Source organism: Haemaphysalis longicornis, unplaced genomic scaffold (assembly GCF_048455015.1).
Source record: "Haemaphysalis longicornis isolate Haplotype H1 unplaced genomic scaffold, Haemaphysalis longicornis Haplotype H1 scaffold_9, whole genome shotgun sequence".
Classification (NCBI taxonomy): Eukaryota; Metazoa; Arthropoda; class Arachnida; order Ixodida; family Ixodidae; genus Haemaphysalis; species Haemaphysalis longicornis.
In genome coordinates, this window is record NW_027526460.1 from 82,936,018 (window position 1) to 82,948,265 (window position 12,248).

The window sequence follows — 12,248 nt, forward strand, 5'->3', positions numbered from 1 at the left end:
GATTCTCCGCCCACCGCTGCTCACCTGTCCGTGTAACGGTAGCAAGCAATGGCGCTCTATTATAGACAGCAATGATAAAAAAGGTACTTTAGATAGAGCAACGAAATCTTGCCTGGCTTCTTTTCTGAGGTACAGGGAAAAAATTGATGGCCTATGAAAACTGTGCGTTTCACTTATCGGCGCAGACATGTAAGTAAACAGGCATGCCAGAACTAATGTACCTTTACATTGAAGCAGTGCTGCTAGCACAACGGGAATCGAATCCAGGGATGCGGCGTGACAAGCAGGGGTTTTAACCACTTCAGTTTTCCTAGGAAACACGATGTACGGCTTTCAAAATTGATCAAAAGTCTTTAATGCACTAAATCCAAGAAGGTTATCAATTGCACTCGCGACATTTTACTTCCACATCCCCACACTTTTAGGCAAAAAGGACTAAAAGTTCGTCCTTTCGGGGACTAACGGCCTCTGCCACAATCATTAGTCCTTTTGGGGACTAACTGCGAGGGGAAGAACGGTTAGTCCCCCACCCGGATGGTCCGTTCCGATACTCCCCAAGGACGAACTGCGTAGAGTCGCAGAAAAAAGAAAAAAGGTTGGCACCAGCAGGGATCGAACCACCAACGCCCGGAAACTCACGCAAGAAACCCGACGCGCTACCGCTGGACCACGCCGCTTTTTTTTTCTTTATTACATTTGTCTCAAACGAAAAACTAGGTTACAGTGATTTTATAACATTCGCCACCTTTGCGATAAACACAAGTTTAAAATATCTTCAGTTGAACAAGGTCATCAAGCATTGGTAACCATTCAGGTGGTTCGCTTAGCGCTTTGTATACCTCACGTATGTTGACCATACTCTCAATGAAATACTCTCTGGCGGGCCGCGCATTGGGATCGGCATGCCTGTCAGCCATCCTTGTGCGCCACAAGCTGTGCATGCTGATCAACATAAACCTGTCGAATAGCACGCCCCCTGTATCACACACAGACAGAAAACGGATCCCGAAAGGGTTTATGGGCAGGTCCTTTTTAACAGTGCGCTGTAGGATGTACCAGTGAAATCTCGCGTCTGAGCAGTCTAGAAAAATGTGGTCAATAGTTTCCGGCTTTAAGCATATGCGACAGTTAATGTTCCAATGTATGTCTAATCCTTTCTCGTGGAGCCATAGCTTTACAGGAAGCGTGCCACTGTGGAGCTGAAAAAAGAAACTTTTAACGGAGGCGCGCACGGGCATTCTCTTTACCCTCTCGAGCACATCACCTTCCCTTCCCACTGCATACATGGACCTGTATAGGGGAATGGGTAACATAACATCAATGAGGTCCTTAACTTTTTGCGTGGTACGTTGCTAAAGTACTCAATCGAAAATCTCACTTTCAATAATTTGAACGCCCATACAACTTCGCGCATGAAACCACATAGACTCGTTCGTCTGCCCCCAAAAGAGGACACAACAAATTCAGGTATGTGATCACGAAGGCGCACTTGAATGACAGAACGTAGAAAGGGATTATTCTGATCCCTTAAGAAACAAAACTTGGACACAATCTGCTTCAGAAACAAGTGGCAGAGCCCCAAGCCTCCTTTTCGAACCGCGCGGAACAGAACCGCCGGGTGCAGGTAGTGGTAGATAATATTCAAGTGTAAAAGCATGTAGTTATGTGCATAACGCGACAGATCCATTGCATCTCGTGTCCGAATTTCTATCCGTGCAAGCAAACTTGATCGGGATTTGCGCTTTGCGTTGAGCGCTTTGCTAACTTCCGGGACTATTGCTCAGTTTGATTTTAAGTACAACCTCACAACCGTAGTTTTTTCTTGTAAATAACAATCTACTCGTGGTCGCCTAGTTGAGGTAGGTAGCTGGGCGATCGGACGACTCATTTGTTTCCGCACAAAGTAGCGCAAACTAGGTGTATTATGCATATGTTAAGGGATCTATGTAACGTATGTGAAAGGTGTCGTCTGTGTGAGTGTCAGAATAAGGAAACATGCCATATTTTCCTGCATCGGCGAAAGCGAATTCGGTGTTGCTTAGCCTGAATTCTTCAAATTCGCGTCACTAGACGATTGCGACTGTGAAATGCAAGCGGGTTTTACAGCAGTTGCAGCATTGTCATAGCTTTGGTGGCCAAGGCAATTATGTACCGAGTGTAAAAGATAACTTCGAGACGCTTACCTGCAGCGAGCATTTTTGGTTTGTAGTTGATCAGCAACAGCGTTTTTTCTCGTCTGTTAAACATACACATATTCATTACGCTCAGGAATCCACTTTTACTATTCTCACTCATTTTTTCGTTACTGTTAAGGCGCTTGAAAGCTTTCATTGGACGTTATTACCTCGCACGAATCGTATGCAACACAGCGTATCAACATAACCTCGCCGAGAAGCGTCTGGCCATCGCGCTCGCCGCTTCTTGCAATTACCCGGTGCTCTATTAACCCTAGGCGATTTTCTTATAATTAACGTCGATAGTTTCTCCTGTGGCATCATCTAAAGGACCCACTAACTGCAATGACTTGTGTTTCGGAAATTTAAAACTGTTCACAGACATATGCGCGAAAGGACGACGACGACGCCATTAGGGGATTAACGATGCAGCAAAGAGACTAACTGCATGCGTTTCGTCTTCACGTTACTCCTTAGCGATCCGAGGGGACGAACAGTTAGTCCGCATTTGTGCACACGGCACATAATCTGCCGCAGATACTCCCCATGAAGATGAACGGTGGCCCCTGAAGACTAAAGGCTGTATTTTAGTCCCTATTTTAGTCCTTTTTGCCTCAGAGTGCAGATTGTCATGATGGGTCTATAAAGCTGACATTGTGCAGATTCGTAGCATTTCCGTACGGATGTCCGAAGGGTTATTGCACTGGTACCCTACACCGTCAAGGGTATTGCGCCGTCACGATGCAGCTGCCAATAGTGGCAGCAACTGGACTCAAGGGGGTGGGCGGTTCGAGTCAAGTTCTTTACCTCCTACACCCCGCGACACTGAGCAGGGTTTTCGAGTACGCTACTTTGAGTAAACAAGCCAGACACATGATTGGAGCAACTAAAAAGAAAGCCCACACTTTTTTTGCTGACGGAACAGAAAAATACCCAGAAATCTACACGTCTACAGCGTCGCTGTAAAACTTTAACGACTTCCAACGCGTTTTCGTGTTTTTATATCGACAATACCTAGTTTTTATTGTGTTTTTATATCTTAGAAGTGCAGAATTGCCATAAAATCATATTTTGTTCTACTCACCGGGGTGTTTTACAGGGAAGCTAATTACACCTAGTTCCTGTTGTCATACCGGGGCGAGGGGAGCTGCGAGGTGTCCTATGCAAGAAATGCAGTGTGGAGAAATAGGCGTAGAGAGAGAGAGAGAGAGAGAGAGAGAGAGAGAGAGAGAGAGAGAGAGAGAGAGAGAGAGAGAGAGAGAGAGAGAGAGAGAGAGAGAGAGAGAGAGAGAGAGAGAGAGAGAGAGAGAGTTGATGTTTCCTAGCACGAGGATTTCCATAGCAACTGAAGGTTCCAGAGCGCAATCTTGAACTAAGCAGAAGTGAGGAGCAGCCGTTCATGCCAGGACAGTGCCGGTAAAAGAGAAAATGAAAAAAAAAAACGCACTACGTTGGCGAGTAATTTGGATTGGGATGTGTACGTACGCGTCCCAACACACGGCCGTTCCCGCTCTGTGCATCGATTTTGCGTGATTCGCGCGATATGCTTGTTTTCTCTTCCTAAAAGTCTTCCTTGACGAGCGCGACAGTGTTTGTTCTTATTTTTGCATTTCCCTGACGTGGTCATTTTATTCGCAATCACCGACTCCTTTTTGTGCCGATTAAACAAACGATTTACCGTGATTTCCACTAAGTATGTCTTTCTCAGTAACCATTTGTGATGTTCGCTAATTTGCGCGCTTAGCTCAATGTCATACGCTATAGTCGGGTGCTGAAAATAAACTACGTTTCTGTGTCTGTTTTGAAGGGTTCGCTGGTGCAATTTTTATACCATAAAGACTGCGCTGATCGGCAACATATCACAATGAGCAACAGAGCTACAGGTCATTACCAAGACAAGCGCAGTCACATGTTCCGCCAGTCTTGTGACTGCCGCCGTAGCCCTCGTTCTACGTAACCAATCAGCGCAACCGAGATGAAAAGTGTCAACTACATTTACCTAAGCGCTGCTGAACTTTTTGTACACGGTGTGCAGAGCAATTTGCCAGCTTAGACTTTTTAGCACCCGTTATTTATCTCGCTGAGCAAAGACACCTGCAGAGCTGCTTGAGTTGCAGCGATAGAAAGTTACTGAGCCACATAAGTTAGAGCTTATCGTCATAGTTATGCCCACTGCAGCAGCATGACTTTTCGTGAAATGGAAGGGTAGAGCCAAATACTACACCACCGAGGGCAGTCTTGTTCTAATCAGGTAACGCCGCTTGTCTATTAGGGAGCTTTGCTAGTATATTTGTACCTTTCTGGTGTACCCTCCGTGAAATTCGGTGGTGTTATACCTTACAAAACTAGGCAGTAGACCTTACGAGGCCAGGCATTCCGTGTAGTAGCAGTTCGAAGTGAGTTGTACTCCGAATCTACAAGGACGTAGCTACGAAGTCCTTGGTTATTCATGAAAATTTATCATTCACTGGATTTTTCGCATAACATGAAAAGCGATCAGTCGTTTCGCGAATATGAAGTTGCCTTGTAGCACAGGCAGAAGATCCCTTTATTGTGGTAAGAACACCTAACTCCAGCACCGTTTTGTGCCCTTGGGTCAGCTTAGCATGTGTGCGTTGAGAACCATAAGAATGATTATCTGTACAGATACCACATGCTTGCATGAGTTAATGACATCCACTGAACCGTGACAACAGCCATTCTGGTCATGGCGTATCGGGAATGATGTAACCTCAGTCGATAATGCTCCATAGAATGACACACATATTGTGACGAAATCTGGTGAATATTTCGTGACGTATTTCCGTTTTTTTTCGTTATATCTTCTGTCCTCCGAAGTACTGAAGGAACACTAAAGCATTCTAAACACTAAAGGTGATCTGTTAGTTCTAAAAGAAGACAGCTATTGCAGTGTTGATTCATGTGGCCCGCGGTATCGTATAATAAGTAAACTGCGCGCCATGGTTTTTCACCTATTCTGCTGCTCTTTTTTGCGGACCAGTGACGAGTTTAGAAGCTTGGTGAAATGCATTCGCGGCTGAGCAGGCTCAAACTCCATGGCAGTAAGAACCCAACTTCGTTTTTCTCATCTGACACCAACTATTTTATAACATACAGAATAATATAGCACAAAGATTATGGTTTGGAGAAAGTATACGGCACCAACATGCAAAAGAAGAAGGAAACCGGAAATATCCTTTCAGAATTTCAAATGAGCAGTTCTTTTTCACAAAGACATAAAGCTGTAAAGCCTTTCCCAAGTTCTCACAGTGCAAAGAAGGTGGAAAATGTGAGATTACGCAAGGAAGGAGAAAGTTCGCTTTGAGGCCGGCTGTGCATCATTCATTCAGGTTGGCGCGCAAAAGCTCGGCTGCCGGATTTTAAAGCCGCAGATTGCCTGTAACGTGCTCGTGAAGGACGGCGTCAAGCGTTTGTGCAAGTTATGTGGCTAGGCGTCTATCATATTTTTCCCTTTCAGCTCGAATGACCTCGTTGCAAAAAATACTAAAGCAACATTCTCTTGAAGCTTTACGAACCAGTGGTTTACGTTCCGGCCTGCATAACCTAACAGTTTGTCATTTAATTTTATTTTATACACGATACGGGCAGGAATGTTGTAATAATTCAAAATACAGTTAAACCTGGATATAACGAAGTTTAAAAAAATTCGCAAGTTCACGTTACATGCGGGTTTTGAGTTAAGGCTCGAGTGAATAAAGAAGACACGAAACCAAAATGGTAGACATCAGTGATGGAGAACCCACCGCTCAAGGATTTATTTCATTGTGAAAAACGGCTTGATTTACGCCTGCTTCTTTCCCACGTGCCTAGGGACTACACGGCACTTGGAGAGAGAGAGATTAATAAAGGTCATTTCTCTCTCTCTCTCCAAAGAACCAAAGTCACTTACCCCCGTACTCACAAACGTAACTTAAGTATCACTTTTGACACTTTTCGGTGCCTTAACTCGTTTCAAGGACCAAACTGATGCTGAAAGGGCGCCTTTTCGCGAACCTAATGCTCCATTCCGCACTCAAATTGGTTGAGAGGGTACTAGCTAAGATACTTTACTGGGCGACGACGTTCTTCTTTCTCGCCGGCGGGGTGTCATTTAAAATTGCGAGCTTGTTTTGAAAACACAGAACTTTTTGTTTTGTGGCAGCAGAAGTCGTCACTCACGAACCGACACCACAGATTGCAGTTGAGACGCGCGACTACACGCGGACAGGAAGGCCTAGCACCTAACCAACCCCACAGTCAGACTAAAAACGCATCTGGTTCCATGTAAGTTCCAGTTAAACGGGGCGATCCACATATTTTTATCTGGATCTAAACGAAGAATAACTGGAACGAGAGATATAAGTGGATCTTATCTGGAACTGTGCATTTGTTTTCTTTAGGTTTGTGGTTATTATGTGGAACCGAATAAATTAGGGGATGCGCTATCGGGCGTTCCAGTTACTGTTCCACTTATGTCCCAGTAAAAATTTTGGACAGTGCTTTTGTATATTTTTTGCTCGTGCCTTGTTCCACATAACTTGTGCGCTGCAGTGAAGTATGCACTGAATCGTGCATTAACTGGAACAATGAACCACATATATATTTGACGCGCTTTGGCGCACAAGCGCACGCACAAGCACTTGCACGCACACAGACATAGATACAGACACGAACGCACACCCGCGCAACCACACATACACACACACATGCATGCAGTTACACACGCACACACGCACGCACCACAAAATTTAATAAACTTCGTCGATATCTATGGCACTGTCTTAGAGGAGTTTACTTATATAAGACGGCTAAGACGTATTTTTAGTGACGTTATTTGACAGAAAAAAATATGTCCACTGCTATAACAACACCGTACAAAGCATGAAAGGTGCGAGAAAAGGGTATCTTAGCGAAAATAGAAATTCCACGAACCCCTCTCAGGTTATCTGCGGCGCTCAAACCGCTTTAGTGAATATCGTCTTTTGCTAATTGCAGACGCGCAGTACGTCTGAAATCACCAATGACTTGAATTTGAGAAGGACCAGATGTCCTCAGGTTCTCCTTCCGCGTTTGGGACAGAGCCGCGGTAGTGCTGAAGAATTCATTGGGCTTTTGTGGATACCTCATAAAGAAATATATATAGTTGTTGAGACTATTGCATGTTCTGCATTTGGTTCACAAAGTGTCGCAGAAACATCGTTTTTTGCTCAATACTCAGCCATCAGCTCGCTGTGTTGTAGTACGTGCACAATTTTAAGTGCTTTACAGGAACGTATGAATGGCTACAATCTGCTGTAAAATAGGTACTTAGTCCACGTTATTTATGCCCTGATGCGGTATATACATAGTGTTGACCGACTGTGCCGCATTTCACACTGCACGCAGCAGAGAGAGAGAGAGAGAGAGAGAGAGAGAGAGAGAGAGAGAGAGAGAGAGAGAGAACGCCTTTAATGAAAGCTGAAGAGGTCAGCATGTCACGCTTGCAGGTATATATGCTTGGATGTTCGTTAGCATTTTTCGTCTCGTGCATGCTATTAAGGGTGACTCACCTGATCCAATTCATATGGGACTCACTAATTCATGACGCAAATTCATGAGACTTACTAATTCAAAAGCACCATGTACCGATACAAGAAGTTTTACAAATTCACAGAAATGACATAACGACCCGGTTTGCTTCTTCTAGAAATACAGTAGACCCTCGTTAAGACGAACTTGGTTAAAACGAACACTGGTTAAGAACCACAACATTTTTCTCTTGTAACGTCCACAATGCAATACACCTCCGCTTAAGACGAATTTCGGATAATACGAATACATTTTTACGGTCCCATCGGGTTCGTCCTAACGGGAGTCTGCTGTATCTCATTTCTTTGCAGAGATAAAAAAAAAAAACAAGAAACGCATTTTGGTTTTCCAGACTTCACTGGAAGGCGCTAGCGGTCTACCATGCCAGAGTTTTATTTCTTTGTTTCAGTAGAGAAGCGACATATATCTAAAATAAGCAAACTAGGCCGTTGAGAATATCGGTATGTATTTGTAAAATTATTCATATTGGTGCACGATGGTTTTTAAGTCCGTTGGTCATGACGTAGTAAGTCCGATAGGAATGCTAACAGGTGAGTCCCTTTTAATTTACACAAGCAAAAACAAAAACCCCTTTGCAGGGAGCGGTTGATTGGGTGAACGGAACTAAACTTGGACAACTAAATATAACACGTGATACCTGCACTGTTTTGTATGTATTAATGCTGAAATGACATTGTAATTCCTATTTATGCTGTGCAGTAACGGCAAAAATGCGCAGCGTTAACTTGCTGTTGTTGTGTCTTGTCATAGTAATTGAAGTTAATTGAATGATCCACCTTCTCCAGCTGCTTCCCCAGTTGCTTTTTTTCCTGTAGTATTGGTGTTCAGGAGGGAAAAGGGCTGGGAAACGGGCCGATGTATTATTACTCGCTAATTAGCTGTAAGTAGCTTTATATAACGTGGGTATCTAAGAGCGTCGCAGTATATTTTATTGACTACGGAAAGGCTTGTTGTCAAGAAAAGCAGTAAATGAAGCCACGCCCTTTTGCGTTCATTGTAAACAGTAACGCATAAATTGTCATCCAAAGTTAAGCTCGGATATCGCACGCACTCACGGCCCTCCGCGAGAAACAACTTTAGCCAGTGTTTACGCGCTAACGCGGCTATTATCTGCGCTTTGTTTCGGCCTCAGTGGGCGTAAACGTCCGCTTAGACGAATATGCCCGTTTTCCGAATCAAATAAAAGCCATCACGTGTGCCGAGTTTGTATGAGCTCTTATGGGGGCGCATCGCCAAAGCCTCCGCGAGAACGAAAGTTTGCCGAAACCATGAGGAAAAGACCGCCACTCCAGTAGCGCATTCCATGCGCATGCGTCAGCAGCAGCACGGCAGAGCTGTTTTTGCGTTGATTCACGGTACAGTGGGGCTGCAACGGGTACGACGACGACGGATGAAAATCGGGACTACGTCAACACTTTAAACGACAGCAGCGCTCCCATCTTCTAGGATTCCCTCCGCTAATTTTACGGTCTTCCGCATGCAGCGCCACCAGTGGCATTCCCAAGCGGGTTTCTCAATTGCTCGCGCGATGCGCCTGATATTTACTAAAGAAATTCTCGGTCACGCTGGCGAGAACCGTTACCGCCGTCCCGTTAGCAGTTTTAATGGGTTGATTGCGGCGTGCAACTGGGAATTTTTTCATATCCCCGGGCTGTATTTCCTGTTCGACGAAGTGGAGTTTTGCCAGGAGGCGCAAAAAAGGTCAGTGCTGCTTATTTATGTTTGGTAACGGTTGTTGTTCTGTGACATCCTTGTTAACTGCGTCCGATAAACATACCGCTGCTCTGCCCGTTATTCGTGTGTCGTCCATGCTTGTGGTCGCGGCGTGTAACATTTTGTGTTGGAGAAACGTTTGCAGCCGTAATTTACCAAAACTTCTGTGTTCGTGGGTCAGAGTCGGCTGGACATTTCTGACTGCGTACGCTAGCCATTGCTATAAGGAAGTTGCTGGTTTGCGCGTTTCATGATTAGATGTACCCTTACTGTGTGGCTTTGCTTAGTTGTATATTGACGGTTGCTGTGTATCTCTCCGGTAGAGAATCTTCTCGGGTTAGTCGCTCGCGATAATCGCGCGTGCACACGTGTACAACTTCAAAGCAAGTTTGTCGGAGCGTCCGTCCTTAGATTTATTGGTATTTTTAAAACTTGGGTGGTAATTGCGGCGTTGTGTTAGTCTGCTGAGTAGAATGCATTTACTGTGCTTACCAGGCCGGGAGTCTTCGAGCTTGCCCGTTGCGTGCAAGGTAGACGCTATTTCGAGTTGTGTTGATGTGTTTTCAAGGCGTCATCTTACGTTTATCTGTTCCATGATTCCATGTTTCATGTTTATGTTCCATGTTTATTCGAATTCCTTTGACCAATTGAGATGATCTATTTTAAATAACATTGCCGGAAGTGTAGAGAAATTGAAGGGACAGTTGTTGTCTTAGCATTACCGCAGTAACAAACGTTTCTTTTGTAGAGGGGAAGAAATGTGGAAACACAACACGCAGCGCGTATATAGAAAGTGTGCTGCCGTTTCTATGCTGTTAATATCAGTTGTAACTTGAGACTTCAGGATAATTATTCAATATCCATAATTAGTGCTTGCTGCTTCACGAACCGCGTTAGAAATAAGCCACTCTTGCATTTTTATGCCGTCAATGTCGGTGGTAACCCGAGAGTCGAAATAATTTCCGACAACGCTCAGGTGATAAGTTCTTGCATCACTATGTGCACCCAACATTAACCCATTTCTGTGCTTCCTTGAACTTAGAAAATATACTGCGAAAGCAGATTGCTACATTCTGTATTCGATCTGTATAACCTGTCGAGATGGCTGACTGTGAAGACATTTGTCTCTACACTGGTAGTTTGCGACAATTGTTTTCCTTTGTCTGAAGAACAGAAATTAAAACGAATTATTTCCATTCCTTACATATACCTCTGAAATCATGGCTGTGTCATTCACTGTGGCTGAAGACATCTTCGGCACGCCGAGGCGTCGTCGTGACAAGTGTGGCAGATTATGAATGCATTGTGGAAGTCATAAAGCCACGAAAGAGTGCCTCTTGAGTGTTGCGTATTATACAGACGTTCACCACACCGCATGGAGCAATGACAGGTGAGCCTAAAAATGTTCAAATATTTTTATATTTCGCCTGAAAACGTTACCAGGGCTCGTGCTGCAAAATAAATTTTAGCACAACTAATCAGCCATTGTACGACTTCTTGTAGTACTCCCTTCTTAGAGGGAAGCGTAAATTTATGCTTCGATATTTTTATACTGTTTTTATTTTCCAGGAAATAGGGCGGACCGGGACTTAAAACAATGGAACAAGGAATGCATACTGCCATTTTCCTGGTTATTGAAGGCGTGTGTTCACCGTTCTTGAAGGCGTGTGTTCACAAAAAGGAAGCACATGAAAGCCGTTGTACGGGATGAAATCATTGCATTCTACAAGTAAGTACGCACTCCCAGTTCTGGAACTTTGATGGTCCCTTTTTAGGTAGTTGCAATATACGTAATGGCTTCGGAACACCATTTCAGTGACAACTTGACCTGTAGGTGAAAACGACAGTAAGAGCTTTTGGGAACACGTTGGCAAAACTTTCCTGGAAATGCACTCCGAGGAGGCCCTGCCAGGAACGCCTGCATCTTAATTTTAGTTGGGTAAGTTGGCATTTTATTTTTGTGGGACTCAATTTATGGTAGTGTTTATTGAAGCTGGCATTTTATTTTTGCGGGACTGAATTTGTGGCAGTTTACTTTGTAGCAAAATCTTACTGTTAAAAATAAATCGTGAACTCCAATATTGGGAAATACCTTCACATTCAGCCTGTTTCGGATGCTGCAACATGTGGATAAAAAAACTATTATTTTGCATTCAAGTTTTGCAAACATTTTGCTTTCACATTGAGGGTTGCTGCTGTAATAATACGGCACCACGGCCACGCCCAGTGCGGTTGCTTTCCAGAATTAGAGAACGGCCATTGACAGTCTGTGCTAATATTTTTTGTACATTGTTAGCAGCATTCCCAGAAAAAAAATCAAGAAATCGCTCATATTTCAATCGATTACTGTGCTATAAAAGGGGTATCCTAAGCAACTCACTCATCTAAAGCCATCGTCTAACAAAATTTTCTTCCTTCCTTAAAGGTACATGACGTGGTCCAGTTATTCTCGAGGTCCAGTTATTTTGAGAGAAGAAAATGACAGCGTAAATATTGTCTGCAAGAAACACGTCCTGGATTTTCCGCCTGCGTTGTCACATCAAGATGTGGTCATCCTCCTCGCCGTATGTTTCATCTTTATCTCCTGAAACTTATGCGACTTTGGAGAGTTCTTGGGACTTTTGCAGAGAGTTCTTGGCCATTGAACAGTGGTCTGGTGTCATTTAAGTTGAAAGCTCTGTTGAAAGACTTGATGTGGTCACTCTACTTGGGGTTTTAAATTATTGTTAGACGTTGAAGCCTATTCGGAAAGATATGTCGTGGTTTAAATGA

At 44.0% G+C, this 12,248-nt stretch overlaps 1 long non-coding RNA gene across 1 annotated transcript; it reads left to right on the forward strand.

The window, feature by feature from the left end:
* The first annotated feature begins 9,048 nt into the window (after positions 1 to 9,048).
* On the forward strand, positions 9,049 to 12,035 carry LOC144151984 (uncharacterized). The gene is made up of 5 exons (XR_013319026.1): positions 9,049 to 9,464; positions 10,725 to 10,866; positions 11,046 to 11,205; positions 11,293 to 11,415; positions 11,902 to 12,035. It is a non-coding gene; the product is annotated as an uncharacterized LOC144151984 (long non-coding RNA).
* Positions 12,036 to 12,248: the final 213 nt, after the last annotated feature.